The following is a 15,572-nucleotide window of genomic DNA, read 5'->3' as shown; positions in this document are numbered from 1 at the left end:
ATTTTTAATCTGCTCTTTTGGCTGTCTCCAAATCCCGTAAACTGCTGAAAGGTAGTCTTTCTGGGAGATTCTGCCTACTGTTCTTAGAGTAGACCCGGCAATCCCACTTATTTATTTTTTATTCCAAAGAATTGAAAGCAGGGTCTCAAAGAGATATATGTGCATCCGTGTCCACAGCAGCATTATTCACAGCAGCTAAAACATGGAAGCAACCCAAGTGTCCAGTGTCCACTGATGGATGAATGGATAAGCAAAATGTGGTATATACATACAGTGGAATACTATTCATCCTTATAAAAGAAAGAAATTCTGACATGTACCATAATGTGTGTAAATCTTGCAGCCATTCTACTGAGTGACATAAGCTAATCACAAAAAGACAAACACTGTATGATTGCACTTGTATGAGGTACTTAGAAAGCTCATTGCGGGGGGCTGGAGGGAGGAGGGAGTTATTGTCTAACAGATACAGAGCTTCAGTTTTACAAAATGAAAATAGCTATGGAGATGGAAGGCGGTGGTGATTGCACAATATTAAAAATATATTTAATACCACTGAATTGTACACTTAGAATGTTCAAGATGATAGATTTTGTGTTTTGTGTATTTTACTACAATAAAAAAAAATTGGAAAAAAAGAGAGAGAGAGAAGCCGAGGAGCATATTGACATGCTGAGTATCATTTCAGTAGGAAATCGGATGATGTTCTTGTAACTTTCACTTGATCTGGTGGTCTTCAATACTCCTCAGCTGGACAGAAATGCAATGGAAGAAATTTTTATAGGCTTCTGAAATCCCAAAGTGTAAATCACCCGAGTGAAGGGCTTTCCTTCAGGAAACGTGCATCCCCCCCCGAATCCAATTAATTAAAACCCAACGATTCCATCACATCCCGTATTGGCCCATTGTATTCATTACAACAGCCTCAAAAGCTTTCTGAGAGGCCAATTACTCTAAAGTAATTAGGTCTTAAGTCAACCATAGTTAAAAGGATTGTGTGCATGTGATTTCTCTAACTTCTTTGCTAATTACATCCATGCAAGTACTCCTGGAGTTCTTTTCCTGGAAACGTGCTCTCATTTATAATGCATTGATTATGATATTGTTTTGTCTGGCTGAGCAACCATCAGCTAGAATCATGAGTGAGAAAATGGTAAACTGCATTAAAAAAAAATTATGTTTCTCTTTTGTCTTGAGAAACCTGCTCATGTCCGGTGCGAGAATGCAAGAATAAGATGGCTCAGGATAGGAAATGGCCACAATGTTCATTACAGGAGCAGCTATTTCTCTAGGTTCCAGGAAAGGGAAGATGGGTCTGTATGGGTTCAGGCACCAATGTTTATGCACTAGCCCAGTGCTCAGCTCACATCAACAGAACTTGGAAAGCTCATTAGCAAACGATCCAATAGTGCATTCTAACGGAGAAGAATGAAGTGCAGGTAGAGATGAAATCTGGGTGTGAGCACCAGGTCAGCCCTGTGGGGGGCGGAGACCAGTAATTGGCCTAAAACAATAGAATGAGAAGTGACACTGGGGCCCGCTCGACTCTTCCCACATGGCACTAATGAGGGGCCCTGTGACAATATGATGGCCATTATGAGAGACTGACCTTTAACATCATTATCAGGCCCCATCCGCCACCACCCAGGAGAGTCAGGAGACTGCTGGGAACAAAGCCTGCAGGCTGGGGTTTGCAGTATCCAACAAAGACTGAATTTCCACTTCAGCTTTGAACCTGCGAGATCAGCGCCTGCAAAGACAGTTTCTTTGAAAATTTTGTTTAGTCCTAAGGTGACCATTTGTCCCCTCTCTCTGATCCAAGTTGGCCAACTCATCTTAATGAGACATGCTGGGAGCATGAGAACCAAGATTTCTGAACCCAGAATCAAGACCTCTGGGTGGGGTTTTCTGATTTAGGTTGATTTTAACCAATTTAGTATCCGTTTTCCTTTCTTCTGATGGTGGCATGCCAATTTTGCTTTGACAGCTTACCCAGTCTTCATGTTTAGTCCATGTGGTTCCAAGAAGTCTTGATGCCATCAGTAGTTCCAGGGGTTGGCATGCGACCTGGCCAGGCCAATTAGCATAACCCATTCCATTGGTTACAGTGATTGGTTCAGAAATGGTCACATGACTCAGGCTGGGCCAATGACATCACCTGGAAAGAGAAGCTCTCTTTCTGTGAACATTGCACACATGATGGGACAAAAGCCTAGAGCTGCTGAGGGCCTCTTTGTCACCCCATGGAGTTTAACAAAGCCAACCCAAAGCTGAAAGACAGAGAAACAGATTCCTAATATTATTATAGCACCTGGATCCAGCTATGCCTGATGTCAGCTGTCCTCTTGGACTTTTATTACTAGGTGACCAAATTTATTTTCTTTGTGGATTATACCAGTTTGAGCTGGGTTTCTGTGGCTTGAGGAGAGAATTAAGTAATATTTCAAGGAGGCTAATGACCAGGAGACCAGGATATTTTTAGTCAAACCACCTCATGCACACAATAAGGGAAAAATGAATTCAAAAATCTAGTTGAAGAGGCTCTTTTAGAAGAGATTGGAACAGGGCTGGGCCTTGAGGGGTGGGTGAGGTTCAGAAAGGCAGAAAGAGGAGAACCAGCTGGAGACAAGAACAACAGAGAGAGAAAGGAGGGATCGAGGCATGAGGAAGGGGCAGGGGAGCAGCCTTTCTGGCTGGAAGGTGAGGACACCAGCGGGCTACAGAAGAAGAAAGGCCAGTGTGCGCAGAGCCTGCAAGGAAAGGCACATTGGAGGGATGGAATGTTCTGGAACTAGAGATGAAGGTCGAACGACATTGTGACCTACTTAAGGCCGCTGAACTGTTTGCTTTAAATTAGTTAATTTTATGTTATGTGAATTTCACCTCAACAAGCTGTTGAAAGAGAACTCAGAGCGCTCTACTCGATATGAACAATTTACTGAGCGATAAGCACACTCTCTGTAAACCCAGAGACCAAACCCAGAGCTGGTTCGAAGTTCCGAGGCGTGACATGCCAGGATGGCTTAGAAGATGATTATCTTCTACCCCTTTGGGAAGATGACTTCAGCTTTGTTGATGATTATCAGAGGCATTTACAAGAAATAACCTAAGTTAGTTTTCGCTTATGTTCATGACATAAGCTAGATTTTGTTTTGCTCTCATGGCTTAAATGGTTCTGTCTGCTTGGTGGATTTTCAAGCCTGGCCTCCATTTCATTTTATTTTAACAAAATTATTCTTAAAAATCAGGGAAAATTAAAATAAAAGAGGCTGGAGAAGCCCCCCTGAGAGGGTCACAACTATGGAAAGTAGCAAGGCGACAGGATGAGGGCGGAGCATGAGGATGTGTGTGTTTCCAGGCCCGGGAGGGAGGGGGCAGCAACAGCGGAGGGCCAGGGGCATGGGTGGCTGTGGGACAGCGGAGGGGATGGGGTGGCCGAGGGGTAGTCAGAGAAGGCAGGTCTGGGGCCTCAGGACATTATTATCATAATGACGAATCCTGTAGAGAGACGGGAACAAACCCAAGAACCCACAGTCACACGCACCAGCTAAAGGAAAACTTCACAGCACGCTGGGGTCCCCTATGCCTTGAGGCTGATAAGACAGGTTGCACTTTAAAAGGAAGAAAAGAAAGTGGCGTCTACCCCCGTCTTAGTCAGCGCAGCTGCTACAACTGAAGGGGCTCAGAATGTGTTCGTGATTCTGCCCTGCCTCCACGCTCTGCCCCCAAGTGAGAGGACACAGGGAAATGCTGCATTCACACGGATTAGGCGGTTGTCCTCTGTTTTGTTTTTTTACTTTTGTTACCACACCAGGTTCCTTTTTGCCCACCGCCTGGAAAGCCAAACACCGAGATGACGAGATTGCAGCAGAGAGAGGGTTTACTCACCAGGCAGCCATGTGAGGAAGCAAGAGACTGAGGCTCAGATTCACATTCCAGAAAATGGGGACTCAGGGATACTTATGGGGCAGGGGGGCAAGCTGGTCTGAAATGTGGAGAGAGGTGATTGGAGGCGAGGAGAGGTGAGGTAATTGCTGATCTGCGCAAGTGTAGTCAGACCCCATGCCTCTTCATAGGATGCATGTTCACAAAATGGCGGCGTTAGCATGATCTGGGGGTGGAGTTTTTAGCTCTTGATGTCAAAAGGTTGCCTATCAGATGCCTGCACGGGCCCAGTGGATGGGCTGTTGGTGTCAATCCACCTGAAGTGGACAAAGGGTTCTAATTCCTGAAAAACAGCTCAAACCCCCATGACCATGGTGACCCAGGCTCCAAGAGATGTTAACTGTAGGAACCTCGTGGGGGTCAGAGAGCATATTGCCTGAACAGCACAGTCAACAATGGCGGGGGAACAGCTAACGGCTATAATCAGTAATTGTGAAAAAGGAAAAAGACTTCAAGTTCCTAGCTACTTAATCATCAACGGCTGACTGTTGGCTCTTTCAGTTTGCTCCCCTCAGCGTGGTTACAGTTTTCATTGGAAATACAGTTGGCTGCACCTGTTCATTTTATACTCTGTTTTATCACTTTAAACTCCTTTCCCATCCTTGCTGATTTATTTTTTCCTGCATCCAAAAGTCACAATTATTCAAGAAGGTGTACAGAGCGCCCCGCCCCTCCTCCCGTCCGCCTGCCCCTCCAGCCCCACCTTTTTCAGGGCAACAGCTTCATTGTCAGCTGCCTTATTTTCCTGTTATTTGTTTTTATAAAGATAAGCAGATACATGGATGTCTTCTTATTTTCCCTTCTTTCTTACACAAAAGGTAGAATGTTTACCTAACAATATCTCCCGTAAACCATAGTTTGTGGAACTCACCCTCTTTGTCGTTCACTTGGCGGGAGTCCCTTTGTGTGGTGGACAGTAGTTTATATACCACCGTCCCCTGTTCGGACAGCACCAGAGCCCGGCCCCAGTGTGGCCCCAGGGATCCCGCTCCTGGTATTTACGCTCTCAGGCAGCCCCTCCTGTGCTGTGCCAGGGTCATCGGTCTGTGCGGTCAATGCAAGAGGCAGAAATGAGGGTGCAAAGACCACAGCTTCCATCTTGGCCCCTCTCTTCCTTGACTGCTCTCTCTCTTGGGTCACCCACTCCGGGGAAAGACACCTGCCATGTTCCGAGGACACACAGGCCTCAAGGAACCTTTGTGGTGAGGAACTGAGGCCCTGGCAGACAGACAGCAAGGAACTGAGGCCTGTCAATGACCGAGTGAGTGAGCCGGAAGGGGAACCTCCATTCCGGGTCAAGCTGGAGATGCAGGCCCAGCCGACAGCTGGACCACAACCTCAGGAGAGACTCTAAGTCAGAACCATCCAGCTGAGCCATCCTGGGCCCAGGCCTGACCCCTAGAAACTGTGAGATAATAACCATTTGTTGTTTGAAGCTAAGTATTGGTGTTACTTGTTACACAGTGATAGGTGGCGAAGGCAGACATTTAGGCAGTTTCCAATATTTTGCAAAATAGCAATAAGGCTACTGGACAGCATTGTGCATTTGTATGATTCATACCGTTTCAAACATTTACCCATGATCCTGACCCAAAGAAGACATATGGATGCAACATATCAAGTACATGTGCATACACATTTTAAAAAAAACCTTTCAAATAAATGGAAGTTGTTGTTGTTTATGGCATAAAATCTTACATTCATTTCATAGTGGAGAGAAACTGAATTTCACTGCAGACCAGGCAGAATGACCACGCAAAGATTTACAGCACAGGCAGGGCATGCACGAGGATGCTGTGGCCTACAGGTAAGATAATACAAATTACTGTATCCTAAAAAATGTAGAACATATTGTCTTTCATAACAAGAAGTCTGGAGATCGCATCCCGGGACTCAAGTATGTCATAAATACATGGAATAAAGACACTGGAGGGGACAAGAGAAAAATAGTAACAGTGGTTCTTTATACTTTGTGCTTTCCAGTTTTTCAACAATGACCTTGTATTGTTTCATTAATTATTTCTTTTTAATTTTGAGATTATTGTAAATTCACAAATAGTTGTAAGAAATAAAGCAGAGAGGTCCCATGTACCATTCATTGAGCTTCCTCCAATGGCACCATCTTGCATAAATATAGCATACTTCCCACAGCTGGGAAGTGGACACTGATACGACCCACTGACATAATTCATATCTGGCTAGTTTTACACACACTCACTTGCGTGTCTTTGAGTATTTCGTTCTACGCAATTGTTCCCCGTGTGTAACTCTGTGTAACCACCACCACATCCAAGAACACCTTCGTCGGCACAAGCATGCTCCTTTTTATGGAGATGCCACCTCCTTCCCAGCCTCCCCCACCCTCGCCTGTCCCTAACTCCTGGGGACCGCTAATCTGTTCTCCTCCCCTGTAATTTTGTCCTTTCAAGAATACTATATAAAAGGAACCATTCAGTGCGGAACACTTTGAGATTGAATTTTTTGATTCAGCATAATTTCTGGACATTCTTTTAAATGGATGTGTATATGGACAGCTTTCCCCTTTTTATTGCTGTGTAGTATTCCATGACATGATGTACCACTGCTATATTTAACCACTCACCCATTGAAGGACATCTGATTTGGCTGTTACTCATAAAGCTGCTCTGAGTATCCACATACAGGATTTTGTGTGCACATAAGTGTTCATTTCCCTGGAGTAAATGACCAAGAGTGTCATTCCAGGTCACATGGTGCCTTGTATTACTTTTAGAATTGCACAAGTAAAATAAAGCAAAAACATTCCAAATACAAAGCACGCATAAAAGAGAGATATTATGCCAATAATTGGGAATATTTGATCTGATTACAGATCCTAAAATTTTACAGGCAAATGAAGGTAATTACCTAACTTCATCTTCAAAGAGTTGAGAGGATTTATAGCGAAGAAAAGATATTTCCCCAAACCAGCAAACACCATAAATAGAGGAAACTTTTCTCAATCGATGAAAAGAAATTCAATAAACTCCTACAGGGGGTGAAAATGCTTTCTATGAACCCTGCTCTTCCCAATTCAGCTCAATTTCACAGTGCACAATTCTCGTCTATTTTATTGTGACAAAGGCTCTAGAGGAAATAAATAGAATAAAAATAGCCATTATTAACAGGTAATAGATATTTCTCTTACAGTTTCAGTGGTATATTTAGCGTCAATGGCACTGTTCAAAAAGAAAAATGTGACTATCTTAGTGATAAATATACTTTAATTGCAAATGTTTCATTGTAAGTTGTTTCCACTCCAATTTAAGATAAATTCACTTTCTATCTTAAGAAAGAACTGTTACCAAGAAAACAGAGCGGAAAAATACCCACAGCCATGACTGCTGCCCAGCTCCCGAACTCTCCTAGAGCAGGACTCCAGTCAGTGCTCCCCTGCGGAGATGGGGATCCCAGAACGGCCACTTAAGGGTCTTTCAGGGGCGGCCAGGTAATCACAGAGGAGCCCCAGCCAGCGCCCCCTCCCCACCCTCAGGAAGTCCTCCGGCTCGGCTGGAGGTCACAGAGAAAGGGGTCACCCTACAGCCCCCCCACCCCTGCACAAAGAAAGAAAGTTCACAGCAACGGAACCCTCAGAAATGCTTCCCTGACAGACCTGAACATCACCACCAGCCCCCCCGCCCCCACAGCTGGACAGCGGGGGCTGCTCCTGGACCGCAGGCGCCGTCCTCCACCGCACACCCAGGTCTCCTGCCGCGGTGACTCAAAGGACAACCAAGAGAAGCCCGCGCTCCACCCTGGAGGAGAAAATCAATAGAAGCAGCCGAGACAGCATCACCTGAGGCAGACGCAGCCCCCTGAAACGCTGCAGAGACGCCTGGTTCCCACCACGACCTCCCAGCAGGAAAGGCCCCCGCGATTTGAGGTGCTGACAGCATGTACGAGAAGCACGATTATAAATGAAAATCTGGATGTGCCCCGGAAAGGGAGGAACTGGAGAGACACACCCAACACTTGGCCTTTGCCTACATTTAGGCAAACTGCAAAGTTTGGAGCCTACAGCCAAGTGTAGGGGGCACACACCCCTCCACACAACCACCCTCACTTACTTTCTTTCCTTTTTTTTTTTTGGTGAGGAAGATTGGCCCTGAGCTAACATCTGTTGCCAATCTTCCTCTTTTTTTTCCTCCCCAAAACCCCAGTACACAGTGGTATATTCTAATTGTAGGTCCTTCTAGTTGTGCCATGTGGGACGCTGCCACAGCATCATGCTAGGTCGGTGCCCAGGATCTGAACTGGTGAACCCCAGGCTGTCAAAGCAAAGTGCAAAAGCTTACCCACTTGGCCACAGGGACAGCCCCCCATCCTCACTTCTGACACCAACCACGTGTTCGAGGGTCCCCCAAACCATTCTCAGATTCAGCAATGTGCTTGAAGGGCTCACAGAGTTCACTGCAGCTCCTCTCCTTGTGGTCGTGGTTTATTAAAGGGAAGGGAATCAGATCAAAATCAGGCAGAGGGGAGATGCAGGGGACGCTGGAGGGTCCCAGACGAGCTCGTTGTCCTCTCCTGTGGAGTCCGGACACGTTGCCCTCCCACTATCAGCGCGTGACAATACATAGGAGTACTGCCACCCAGGGAAGCTCTCGAGCCTCAGAGTTCATGTTTTACTGGGGCTCCATCCTGGAGGCATGAGTCATTGAACTCAGACTCCAGTCAACCGATGACACTGTGTGACCCAAAGGCCAACCCTGAGTCCCTGGGCTGGTCTTTCTGGCATGGGTAGCCCCCATTCTAGAATCAATGGGTGTAGCTGGCCCCACTCTAAGAGCCAGTGTGGCCAGTCATTGCCCCAAACGAAGATACTCCTGATAACTGGGCATGACGCAGATTACCTCCCAGAAGCAGAGGGCAAAGGTCAGACCTCTCTCTGGGCAAGGTTAAGTGACCGAATTCCTTACTACACAACCCGCTCGTTCATAACCTGTAGGGACTGACTAGTGTCTAAGAACTGCCAAAAGACGACCAGAGGCCCACCCTGACCCCCAGATCTCCTTCATTCAGCTCACTCACCATTGGTCGAAACTTAATCGTAGATGTCACGGGAAGATACATATTTCTGTTTGTCAGAAACTCCACTCCGTTCACAGGACAGACCATGATCTTACACAGGATGATCAGAAGGGGCCTCAGAGAAACAGCTCCGGTGGTCTCGGCTTGGGTGTCGCAGGCCCCCATCCGACACTTGGTCCTCCCTCCCCCCCAGAACTGCTTCAGCCTCTCTGAGGAGATTCTCACGGAGGGCCGACTCTGCTGTGGTCTGGGCTCTGACAAAGCAATTACTTTATTTTGTTGTTGCCTTTGAAGCAGGTAAAATTATAATGAAAAGGGGTTTCTGGGAAGAAAAACAAAATACAGCATGAAATTATCCTTGAGGATCTATTTTCATTCACCTAATAGTGTGCTTTCAGTTTTAAAAAATCCATTTTGCCCTCATGGTTGAGGAAGAAATTTAAAAGAAGCAAACAACACTGCGCTTGGGTTCAATTCTTCAGAGTGGATTTCTGCAGAGGGAAGAAACCGTTTAGAAGAACAATGTTTAACAGGCTAGACTGCTCTTTATATTTTATTTCCCACGGTGAGCCTGCAAAGAAATTCTCATTTTACAGAAGAGGTTCAGAGAGAGTCTGTCACCCGACTAAAGTCACACAGCTGAGCAGAGAAGGAGGAGCCACCACGGACCCCAGCTCTCTGCCTTCACACCCAGGCTACACCTGCCTCTGAAAAAGCCCCTTTTCCCAGGATCTGAGAGCGTCTCTCCAGAGCGCACTCAGCGGCTTCCACATGGCCCAGTGGTGGGTGGGGTGTGCAAGGGTGTGAGGGCGTCTCAAATGCCCGAAGGGCCGGCAGACACCCTCAGGGAGTGAGACCACCGCTGGTGTGACGCACTAGCATGGGTCACAAAAGCCACACTCGGCTTATTTGCATTTAGAAAGAAACCCTGTTAATTCTAAGCCTTTTTACCGGGTCATTACGTTTTTCATCATACATCTTCTCTGTGAAATTTATCACCGTGGTACTAAGGACTATTCCTAATAGGTGTTTTAAATTGGTTCTTACAACATGGAAACCTTTCGTCTGCATATTAATCATATGGGAATATTCTTCTTTGTTACAAAGAAATGTGCTTTCTCATTTATCCTGAAACTCACCACTCTCTTGGTCTGTCTTCCCCCCACTGCTGATCCAGGTGTGGATAACAAAGATATTTATTTAGGCAATATTTACAGGTCACTTACTCAGCGCCAGACACTGTTGGAAGCACTTTGCATAGGAAAAGTTTCATCCCCATGACAGCCCTGTTGGGTAGTGTGATGCACTGATAATGACTCCCAAAGCCATTCCGTACCCTAATCCCAAGACCCTGCAAATGTGACCTTCTCCAGAAACAAAATCTTTGCCGATTTAATCAAATTAAGGATCTTGAGGTGAGGAGGTAACACTGAATTATCCAGTGGGCCCTGCAGTGGGCCAAATGGTGACTTTCCAAAAGATATATCCACTTGGAACCAATGAATGTGACCTCATTTGGAAAACGAGTCTTTGCAGACGTAGGTAAGTGAAGGATCTTAAGATGCACTCATCCTGGATTAGCCAAGTGGGCCCTAAATCCTATAACAAGTGTCCTTAAAGAAGAGGAGAAGACACAGAGATGAGAGAGGGCAAGGCCATGTGGACATGAAGGCAGAGACTGGAGCAATGCTGCCACAGCCACAGAATGCCAGGAGCCGCCAGAAGCTGGGAAAGGCAAGGGAAGAGTCCTGCAGGCAGGGCTGCTTTCCTTCGGGGCCTCTCTTGTTGGCTTGTTGACGGCTGTCTTTTCCGTGTCTTCACAGCGTCTTCCCTTGGTGTGCATCTGGGTCTGCACTTCCTCGTCTTTTAAAGGTACTGGTCACATTGGATTAGGAACCATCCACACGACCTCATCTTACCTTAATTACTCATTTAAAGTCCCTGTCTCCAAATAAAGACCCATTCTGGGGTCCTAGGGGTTAGGACTTGAGTATATGTATTTGGGAAGGACACCAGTCAGCCCATGACAGTTAACTCGCCACGGTTCCTATGTTTCAGCAGTGGAGGAGACCTGGCATGCTCTGGAAAGCAATGGCTTTTCTCTGCTTTGCCCTTTTAATTCCCTCCACTAACTGGAAAATAACAGTTTGCTGCAATGAGTCACTCAGAGTCAAAGTACACCAAATCCATCACCACTGTTTTTGTTTTTTGCAAATGATTAAATATTACTTTCTTTCCGTTTACAGCATAATCTAAGTGACAGCCGATCCATCAGCTTATCTGCTGATGTTTAACTGCAGCATTTTGCATTCATTATTCCCTACTTAGATCATTCTTTTAAAAAGAGGAACAACTTAATTCTGCCTCTTGACAGCAGAGAAATTAAATGGTGAGCCATAAAGATGAGTGCTTCTCTGGAAAACAAGACACCAACTGCAGATCTATAAAACCAAGCCAGATGTATGTCACCCCAAAATAAGATATACAAGCACTACCTTCTGGAAAATCCTCTCATTTCAGAAAGTAAAGAAACCTCTGACCTCAAATGCAACTTGCCTATTGGTGCAAATATTCTGGAGAGCAATTTGGCAACACAGAAACTTGAAGATACACATACCCAAGGATGCAAGGATTCTCCTGCTATGTACAGACTGTAAAGGTTGGGCATACATTTTTAAATAGATTTTGCATGGCAACCCAGCACACACACATATGCATGCACACACACAAATCTTTGTATTCACGCGGATGGACAGCAATATGAACTTACAGAGCTCCTTCCGGACTAGATTAACACTCCTTCTCGCTGTGAAAATACAGCCCCCAGACATGGCCTGCCTGGACATCTCACTGAAGATGCCATGGATCCACTCCATCAATGACACCAGGCTGATCGGACAGAACAAGTAACCAGGTGGCTAGTGCACTAGAGGCATTGGAAGGACAGGTGCTCCGGCGGGCAGGAAGCTTCGGGGACTCGAACTTCAGTGGTCACAGCCTTGCAGGGTATCCTCTCTGACGTGAACAGCAAGCCACCTCATCCCATACCACAGTGAGGGAAGCACAGTGCCTGGTGGGCCTCTTTGAGGTCCAGAGGGAACACCTTTCACTCCCAGGAGTATTACTCCAGCCCATCCACCACGTGACTGCAAGGCTGCTGGATTTGGGTGGGTAAAGGGCACTGCAGTCAGTCCAGGGGTTGGCGCAATCAAACGTAATGTTTGGGCCAAACCATCAGGCAGACTCCACGGTGTTGAGGTGTCCATGGGGAGAAAGGGACGGCGTGAAGCTGATGGAAGTCCCAGTGGGAGAGTCACAGGACAGGCTCTTGGAATCCGAGAGCAAGTCTGGGCCACCCCAAGCAGCACACTCTACCTTTTTAAATAAGAAACAGCTCTCGCTGTGCCCTGGGTGAGATAAAACTCTTAATCACAGGGAAATAAGAGCCACGTCGGGAAAGTCCCAATGGCTGGATTCCGTCAGAACTGCCAAGTTTTAGTCACAAGGGCCCAGCAGCAGTCCTGTATAAGAAGTGAAAGGTCCATCTGGGGCTGAGTTTGAGCATGATGGGAGGGCAGTGAAAAGTGGCCAGAGCATGTGACCCCACCCTCAGGTGACCCAGCATCAAGTCAGTGCCCCACCCCAGCCTGCTCCTCTGTGGGCTCCCACCAGAGTGGACAACAAGTGTCCTTGGAACGACAAGGGACGGCTGCCACCAGGGGTCCCTTGTGTCCTTCTCCCTCTGACATCACCAAGCAGGAGGGACTGAGAACACCCCTGATTCTTCCTCTCCCAGCCTGGTCCAGGACCCCAGCCCCACAGAGCTGGGAGAGGCCCGCGCTGCTGAAGCGAGCTCTTCAAAACGCTCTCCCAGCCCCAGGCTTGGCTCCTGTTCCTCTATTAGGATCAGTCTTGGGGAAAAAAGAAATGGGTGTGCAGTCCTTCTGGATTTCTCTATCGCTTCTTCTCATTCGATCAATCTGTACTTTTCTTGTTTGTTTGTTTCAAAGCATTTGGGATCAGGATTCTCGGGGGGTTTTCTAGTAACCAGGGCCGATGGTGACACATGAAAAGGTCAAGCCGCCCTTCTGATATTCAACTGAGCCAGCTCGGGCTGAGCACAGAACCCGGAGCCCTGGGGTGAGGAGTGGGCCGAGGGGACCGCCAGCGCTGCCGGCGTGGTGGTGAGGTTAGGGGGGTGGACGGCCCCTGACTGTCCATCTGTCCTTCTTACCTTGTAATTGCTGGGAAGGTGACAGAATCCTGCCATCTGGGGGCTCAGACTCTCTCAGGGCCTCCGCGGGGTACTCATTTTTTTTGTTTGCTTGTTTCCGTGACAATACATGCACATTAAGAAAATAAACAGTACAGAAAGAACATGGAGTTAAAATAATTTTTCTCCTATCCCCATGTCCCAGTCCCTTCCCCGAGGATCCCAGTTAGCAGTTTCTGGTGTGATGTGTATGTACGCATACATATCAACTAGTTTTGCATCTTGATTTTCCCGTTTAAAAACGTAACTATAGATCTTTCTATAATAAACAGCAGGGGATTTTTAATCCTACACGTTCCCTGCTCCCAAGATAAGAGCGGGATGTGACCCGAAAGCTGGGGTTGGGGAGTGCTGACCACTGGCCCCACAGGGCCGCGGGAGGGTGGCAGGAGCCCTCTGCGCATCTGAGTCCTTGCGGATCTGGGCAGAAGCCACTAGGGCTGCGACGCAGATCGTGGAGGAGGGGGTCGCCACGTTGAAGTTTCTCGGTCCAAGGAGAGGACGCCCCCGGAGGCGCCGCGTCCTGCCCTCTGCATCTTCCTTCTGCACCACCACCTCCATCCCGCGCCGTCTCCTGCTGCGCTCCCGGCGCTCCACGGGGTGAGGGCCCCAGACCAGGCCGGCGGGGCGGGGCCGGAGGGGAAGAGATGTGGCCAAGGGGGAAGGGGCGGTTCCGGAGGTGGAGTCGGGCAGGAGGTGGGGAGAGGCGTGTTGTTCGGAGGCCGAGGGGACAAGGAGCGGGAACTGGGCGGGGCACTGAAGGCGGCGCGGACCTGAGAGGACAGCGGGCCGGGGGTGGAGCTCAGGTGGGCTGGGTGGGGCTGGGGGCGGAGCTCAGCCTGTGATGGCGAGGCGGGAGCGAGGCGGGGCACAGGTGGGCTGGGAGGGGCCTGAGATGGGGCTGAGGCGGGGCACAGGTGGGCTGGGTGGGGCTTAGACGAGATCCGCGCAGGGGGCGGGGCGGGACTGGGGCGGAGCTCAGTTGGGCCGGGTGGACCTGGAAGGGGTTGGGGCGGGGCTGGGGCGATCCCGTCTGAGGCGCCCGGACTGTTAACCCAGCCGAGTAATGGTGGCCGCTGGAGCGCCGGCGGTGGTGGATCGGGAGCCACCGCGGGGAGGATCGGCAGTACCGGACATCGGAGCCGCAGCCGGGGTGGCCCCGGGGCTTGGGGCAGCCCGCGGGGTGCCGGGGGGACGCAGGATGCGCTCCGAGGACGCGGTCGGGGGCTGTACCCGGCTCCTCCGGGCAGAGGTAAGGCAGGAGTTCGTCTAGGGGACCTGGCGAGACGGCAGGGCGCACTGGGAGCGCCAGTGCGCAGCTCCTCCTGCCTGGATGGGCAGATACTCTTGGGAGTCGTGGGGCGTTTGGGGCGGTCTGACAGGTCCCGCGTGTCCTTGGTGCAGCCCCACAATTAATAAGGGGGCGTGGCTAAGGGAAAGGTTCCTTTGATCTGTCCACCTCCTGCCCCCAGGTCGGCCCAGCTGTAGTACGGCGGATAGAACTATCCCCGCTTCTTGTTCATCTTTGCCCCAAGCGTGGGGTCCCTGCCCGGCCCCCTGCTCAGTCAACCTGTGAGGATGGAAGATGGAGTGTATAACTGTGCGTCCATTCCTACACCTGTGGGGTCCCACTGCACCGCCCTTTTGCTTGAATTGTGGGGCTGGCGATCCAGCACTAGGGAGCCCAGTCTTTTGCGTCCCTCTGCCTCTCACCATGGGGCCCAAGAGTGGATCTTGGCCCACGGAGAAAGGCACTTTCTCCTATCAGGAATCTGGGACCACCCCGCGGGCACCGGAAATTGGTTTCAAAGCAGTCTGGGGTGGCGGGTGGAGAATGTGGGGCTCGGAGGGGCTGGCGCCTGTCTGGGAGAGGTGGGTTCGAGTCTCCGGAACAGAACTGGGCTTCCTCCTCTCCAGCGCGGGAATGTACGGTCTCTTGGAGTGGAGGGAATTGGAGGGGCCCGTTGGCGCACAGCACAGCGCCTGGAGCGTTCCCGAGGAGGCCAGCTGGTATTATGACAATTGCTATTTTTATTGCGTGCACATGGGGTCCGGTTGGTCGCGTGAACTGAGCGGCACCAGGGCCCGGGTGACCAGAGGATGGAGGGGAGGGATCAGCGTCTGGGTCCCAGGAGCAGTTGGCATAGGGCGCCCTTCCTCGCAGGACACAGGCCCTTGTCCGGGGTCTCGGGGTTCCGGTCAAGTGCAGAAAAAGGAAGAACGCCGCCTACGCTGAGTTGAAGGGGTTGTGGATCCGGGCTCCGAGCGCGCCGGGCCCTGGGCTTCAACTCCAGCGCGGGCGCCC

General features: G+C 49.3%; 1 long non-coding RNA gene across 2 annotated transcripts; it reads right to left on the bottom strand.

The window, feature by feature from the left end:
* Positions 1–210: 210 nt before the first annotated feature.
* On the bottom strand, positions 211–13,848 carry LOC124226185 (uncharacterized). Of its 2 annotated transcripts, XR_006885228.1 has the most exons (6): positions 13,229–13,848; positions 11,765–12,515; positions 8,995–9,316; positions 1,993–2,158; positions 1,610–1,750; positions 211–750 (listed from the first exon to the last, which is right to left on the bottom strand). It is a non-coding gene; the product is annotated as an uncharacterized LOC124226185 (long non-coding RNA). The 2 variants fall into 2 exon arrangements; XR_006885227.1 differs by having other exon boundaries at positions 11,765–13,848.
* Positions 13,849–15,572: the final 1,724 nt, after the last annotated feature.

Source organism: Equus quagga, chromosome 15 (assembly GCF_021613505.1).
Source record: "Equus quagga isolate Etosha38 chromosome 15, UCLA_HA_Equagga_1.0, whole genome shotgun sequence".
NCBI classification, from domain to species: Eukaryota; Metazoa; Chordata; class Mammalia; order Perissodactyla; family Equidae; genus Equus; species Equus quagga.
This window is presented reverse-complemented; position numbering and strand designations above follow the sequence as displayed.